Consider the following 6602-nt stretch of genomic DNA (forward strand, 5'->3'; position numbering starts at 1 on the left):
CCTGAGCATTATAGGTGTGGAATGATCATGAAATATCTGTAGATTACAGGAGAATGAACGTATATGGCATATAACCAGGTGTATATTATGTTACCTGATCATTATAGGTGTGGAATGATCAGGAAATATCTGTAGATAATAGGAGAATGAACGCATATGGCATATAACCAGGTGTATATTATGTTACCTGAGCATTATAGGTGTGGAATGATCATGAAATATCTGTAGATAATAGGAGAATGAACACATATGGCATATAACCAGGTGTATATTATGTTACCTGAGCATTATAGGTGTGGAATGATCATGAAATATCTGTAGATAATAGGAGAATGAACGCATATGGCATATAACCAGGTGTATATTATGTTACCTGAGCATTATAGGTGTGGAATGATCATGAAATATCTGTAGATAATAGGAGAATGAACACATATGGCATATAACCAGGTGTATATTACGTTACCTGAGCATTATAGGTGTGGAATGATCATGAAATATCTGTAGATAATAGGAAAATGAACACATATGGCATATAACCAGGTGTATATTATGTTACCTGAGCATTATAGGTGTGGAATGATTATGAAATATCTGTAGATAATAGGAGAATGAACGCATATGGCATATAACCAGGTGTATATTATGTTACCTGAGCATTATAGGTGTGGAATGATTATGAAATATCTGTAGATAATAGGAGAATGAACGCATATGGCATATAACCAGGTGTATATTATGTTACCTGAGCATTATAGGTGTGGAATGATTATGAAATATCTGTAGATAATAGGAGAATGAACACATATGGCATATAACCAGGTGTATATTATGTTACCTGAGCATTATAGGTGTGGAATGATTATGAAATATCTGTAGATAATAGGAGAATGAACGCATATGGCATATAACCAGGTGTATATTACGTTACCTGAGCATTATAGGTGTGGAATGATCATGAAATATCTGTAGATAATAGGAGAATAAACGCATATGGCATATAACAAGGTGTATATTATGTTACCTGAGCATTATAGGTGTGGAATGATCATGAAATATATGTAGATAATAGGAGAATGAACGCATATGGCATATAACCAGGTGTATATTATGTTACCTGAGCATTATAGGTGTGGAATGATCATGAAATATCTGTAGATATTAGGAGAATGAACGCATATGGCATATAACCAGGTGTATATTAAGTTACCTGAGCATTATAGGTTTTTTACCGCGGGTGCGGTAATCTTTCAGACCCTGTGGAATTTTCTTAAAAAAATTACGTTTTCCAGTGCGCACAGGGCCTAAGGCTGACAGTTTGCAGCTCTTGATCTTCCCAGTTGCGGGAGCAGGCTGCTGTTTTAACAACCGGCTCCATCGAACTGCGGGGAACCGGGCGAGTCCCAGCCCTGGCTACGGGATGCGACAAATGGCGAAAAGAGTCCAATTCTCTTGTTTTACACTGCTTAAATAAAAGTATACATGTTTGTTATCTAAAAATTGGTTCTTACCTGAGGCATCATACTGCCATGTCAATTTTACCATGTAGTGAACATGGTTAATAAAACACCCAAAGTCAATTTTGAAATTGCACTTGTGTTTGCAATTTCATTGAACTTGGATTTTCTACCCCATTTTCCTGTATAGTATATGGTAAAATGAATAATTCATTTAAAAGTACAACTTATCCCACAAAAAAAGAAGCCTTATATATCTATATTGACATAAAAAATAAAAAAATCATTGAAGAAGGTGACCGAAAAACGAAAATTCAAAGCAAAAATCGCCAGGGGGTGAGGGGAATAACCCCCTAAATGCTGTAATAAATAGCATTCTCGGCATTTAGGTGGATGCGACCGCTGCCATGATGACCAATCATGACAACTTCTCAGTCACTCAGCTGGAGAATGCCTGGTATACCATGCTAAATGCATGTTATGTGAGGCAAAGTGTCAGCTGCAAGTGCAGCTCTGACATATAATCCATTGCAATGCTGGTAAATTGCAATGGATTATATCAGCAGTCAAACTAATAAAAGGTGATGTCTCATAAAGGGAGTAAGTAAAAAAGTAAAAAAAATAAAATAAAAAATAAAGAGCTAATAAAATTTCCAAAAATATAATACCAATTAATACATATTTTTAAGTAAAAAAATAATTAAACAATAAATGTACACATTTTTGTTATCGCCACATTTGTAACGACTCACTGTTTACAACTGTCACACTAGTTTACCCCTTCAGTGAACACAGTAAAAATTAAAAACTGGAAAAACAATATGCTTTATTCATCATATCACCAAAAAAAAGTGTAATCAAACGTGATCGAAACATTGTTACATGTAAATAAAAATTTTATCTGCGGAAACATCATCTTATTCTGCAAAAATACAAGCTGTCACATAGTTCCATCAGTGAAAAATGTAGAAGGCTACAGCACTCAGAACACAACAATGCATAAACAATTCCTTTTCCCTATAAAATTGTTTTAAAGTTGTTAAAGCTCCAAATAAAAAAATATATAATATATGTAATAGTGGTATCACTTTAATCGCAGTGACCCGAATAATAAAGTTGTGTTATCACTTTTATGACGTGGTGAACAGCGTAAGCAAAAACCCTGAATTTCTGGTCCTTCTATATTCTGCCTCACAAAAAGTGAAATAGAAAAAAATATTATGTGGCCCAAAATGGTATCAATGAAACCTCCCAACTTATCCTGCCAAAATCATGACGGTCAGTAGAAATATATAAAACTCTAACATTCCAGGTTTGGTGATGTATAACCTTTATTAATTAAAGGTTGAGAAGATAGTGTATTAATTCTAACAACATATCATCAGAAGAAGCTAAATTGTCAAAGATTGAAATGTTATTGTTAATATCAAGGTTGAAAATTATTTATTTCTTAACAATAAATAAATGAATTACAACAAAATGGTAGGATCAAAGAAGAAGGTGAAAGATAAAATAAAGACAAATAAAATACACCTCTTTCTTGTATTTGGATTGCTGCTGGTAATTTCAATTAACCATGGATGTTGGCTTATTAGAAGTAAAAATCTAAACCTAACACAAGTATGAAATACTGCGCTACAATCAATGGGATGGACCTGACAAAAGGACAAAGATTTCCAAGTTAAACACAGACTGTTCATGTCACAGACTTAGCTAAATACAAACCTAAATATACACAGACTTATGTTTTTATTTAGCTAATTTTTGGATGCAATCAAGTCTGTGACAGTCTGTTTTTAAGTTTGAAATCTTTGTCCTTTTGTCAGGTCCATCCCATTGATTGTAGCGCGGTATTTCATACATGTTAGGCCTGCAACACACATCCGTATAAAACGTGCGTGTTTGGTCCGTTTCCGTATATACCGGAGACACGGCCAAACGTGCACCAATGTTATTTAATGTTTGAGGACACATGTGCGTTTTTCATTAAGGTCCGTGTGTCCGTGTGCGTGCTACGTTTGTGTCTCCGTTTTGCACGGAAGCATGTCCGTTTTCAGCACGCAGCACGGGCCCAATGAAAGTCAATGGATCTGTGCGCACGTCCGAGTGACACGGTCGCATCTCTGTTTGTTCCCTGTACGTTTTGTGCTTTTTTCATGTGATGTCGGTATTTTTTCTTTTTCTGTTTCGTTCTCTCCCTCAGTCCGTCGGTCGGTCGGTCTCTCTCTATGTCTGTCGGTCGGTCTCTCTGTCTTATCTGTCCCTCTCGCTGTCTGTCGGTCAGTTCCCCCCCTCTCTCATACTTACCGTTCCCCGATCTCCGGCGCGGTGCTGCACTGCTGTTATAAAAGCTCCGGCGGCTTTTACTATTTTGAAAATGCCGGACGCTCATTAAACAATCTCGTATTCCTTGCTTTCACTGCCCACAGGCGCCTGTGATTGGTTGCAGTCACACACGCCCACCACGCTGAGTGACAGCTGTGTCACTGCACCCAATCACAGCCGCCGGTGGGCGTTTCTATACTGTGCAGTAAAATAAATAAATAATTAAAAAAAATGGCGTGCGGTCCCCCCCCTATTTTAATACCAGCCAGAAAAAGCCATATGGCTGAAGACTGGTATTCTCAGGATGGGGAGCCCCACGTTATGGGGAGCCCCCCAGCCTAACAATATCAGTCAGCAGCCGCCCAGAATTGCCGGATACATTAAATGCGACAGTTCTGGGACTGTACCCGGCTCTTCCCGATTTACCCTGGTGCGTTGGCAAATCGGAGTAATAAGGAGTTAATGGCAGCCCATAGCTGCCACTAAATCCTAGATTAATCATGTCAGACGCCTGGGTGCAGTGAGACAGCTGTCACTCAGCGTGGTGGGCGTGTGTGACTGCAACCAATCACAGGCGCCTGTGGGCGGGGAAAGCAGGGAATACGAGATTGATTAATGAGCGGCCGGCATATTCAAATTAATTGTTGCCACGTATTCTCTGTACAGCTGTTCCTCGCCGCGCTGGTGATCGGGGAGCGGTAAGTATGAGAGAGGGCTGCTCACTTCAGTCACTCGGGGGATTAGCGGTCACTGGTGAATCCTTCACAGGTGACCGCTAATCAGTACGCGGCACACAGACAGAGCCGCGGCATGACAATGAAGTCGGGTGAAGTTCACCCGAGTTCATTCTCATCGCGCAACTCTGTCTGCTGTCAGCCGACATGTATCAACGACATTGTGCAACACACAAACGGACATTCCACACGGACATTCCACGTACATATACACGGGCATTTTACACACAAACACGGACATTTTACTCGTACACACGGCTTGCATACGCCATCACACAAATGCCATACGTACCGGAGAAACGCCCCAAAAAAAACGGAACACGGACCCGAAAAACGGACCGTGTCACACGGACGTTTTTTTTGCGGAAGTGTGTTTTAGGCCTCAGACTGTAACATATTGGTCAACAAACTGCTGTAGGCTTTCTTACAGTTCTTTGACTTGAGAATATCATTTGTAGCATCCGTAAACACTTTTTTCATAGAAGGAATAAAAGGTCGGTTTGACAGCTTTTGATTACCATGAGCTGAGGCTCTATGTAGATTTTCATCACCGAGAAAATGAATGACATACATTTGGTTCAGCTCTGATGATACCCTGAGAAAGTATACATGTTTCTTGAAGCCAGACAATGTTTGTTTTCTCATACCATTTGGGTCTTTAAGGTAGTAGTATTGTTTTATAACTACCGGCAAATGTTTAATCTGTGAATTCACATTAGAACCTTTGCAAATCCACCTGTACTGATCATACTTGAAATCCATTTGATAGCCTCTTTCCGGTGATTGTGAGCAGTACACATATACTTCTCCTCCTTTAGGCAATGCAGGCGGCATTGAAATAACTTTTGCTTCATTTAGTTCGATCTTACTAAGAAGTTTGAAAACTTCATCAAATGCTAATGGCTCATGCACCCCGATCATATATGGGGTGATTGTAGGTGACATTTTTCAGATTTTTCTGAACGATCTACCTCAGCCAGCAACAGTGAGTCGGTCTATAATCATCTCACTACAATCAGAACTCCTAAAATGAAAGGGAATATGTCACCATTTTGACCTTTGTAAAGTATTCATATGGCAATACATGTTATTGATCTACTGAAAAGAATCATACCTGTCGACCTCTTATCAGATGCCTTGTAGTGGAGAAATCATCTTTTATCACTTCACATAGATTAGCCGTTTCCAACCATGGGGTGGATGTTGCCTGGAAGATGGCTGCCTCCAGAGTTTGTTTTAAAGGAGGAAGGAGTTACCAGCGTGAGACAAGTAAGGCTAGTTTCACACTTGCGTTGAACGGCATCCGTTGCGTTGTGTGACGGATGCAACGGATGTGTTGCATATAGTGGCACAACGGATGCAACGGATGCTGAAAAACAACGCAATTCGTTTTTTTTTATTTTTACAGTTTTACCGTCGGCAGACTATTGTGAACGATCAGCTGATCGCTAACAGTAGTCCGCCGCCGGGTGATCAGCTGATCACTAACAGTAGCCGGCCACCGGGTGATCAGCCGATCACTCACAGTAGCCGGCCACCGGGTAATCAGCCGATCACTCACAGTAGCCGGCCACCGGGTGATCAGCCGATCACTCACAGTAGCCGGCTGCCGGGTGATCAGCCGCTCACTCACAGTAGCCGGCCGCCGGGTGATCAGCCGATCAGTCACAGTAGCCGGCCGCCAGGTGATCAGCTGATTGTTCGGTCGCCGACAATGTGTGCGGGGGGCAGGAGTGGGAGGCGGAGTGCGGTGGGTGGAGCCGAGCAGGGCCATGGCTGAGGACGTCAGTGCCGCGGGGACTGCATCGCTGGGGGACAGGTGAGTGAGTGTGAGAGTGTGTGTGTGTGTGTGTGTGTGTGTGTGTGTGCGCGTGCGATTGTGTGTGTGTGTGTGCGTGCGTGCTATTGTGTGTGTGTATACATACATACGAGTGCGGGGAGGGGGTGGAGCCGAGCAGGGAAGTGTCGGGTTCCTTGGTTACCCGATGTGTACCCTGGTTACAGGTGGAGGGAGCCAGAGAGCGCATGCGCAGTGAAGTCTAAAGGATTCCGCTGCTCAAAAAAAGTTACATGCTGCGTTCCTTCC

This window comes from Anomaloglossus baeobatrachus, chromosome 5 (assembly GCF_048569485.1).
Source record: "Anomaloglossus baeobatrachus isolate aAnoBae1 chromosome 5, aAnoBae1.hap1, whole genome shotgun sequence".
Lineage (NCBI taxonomy): Eukaryota > Metazoa > Chordata > Amphibia > Anura > Aromobatidae > Anomaloglossus > Anomaloglossus baeobatrachus.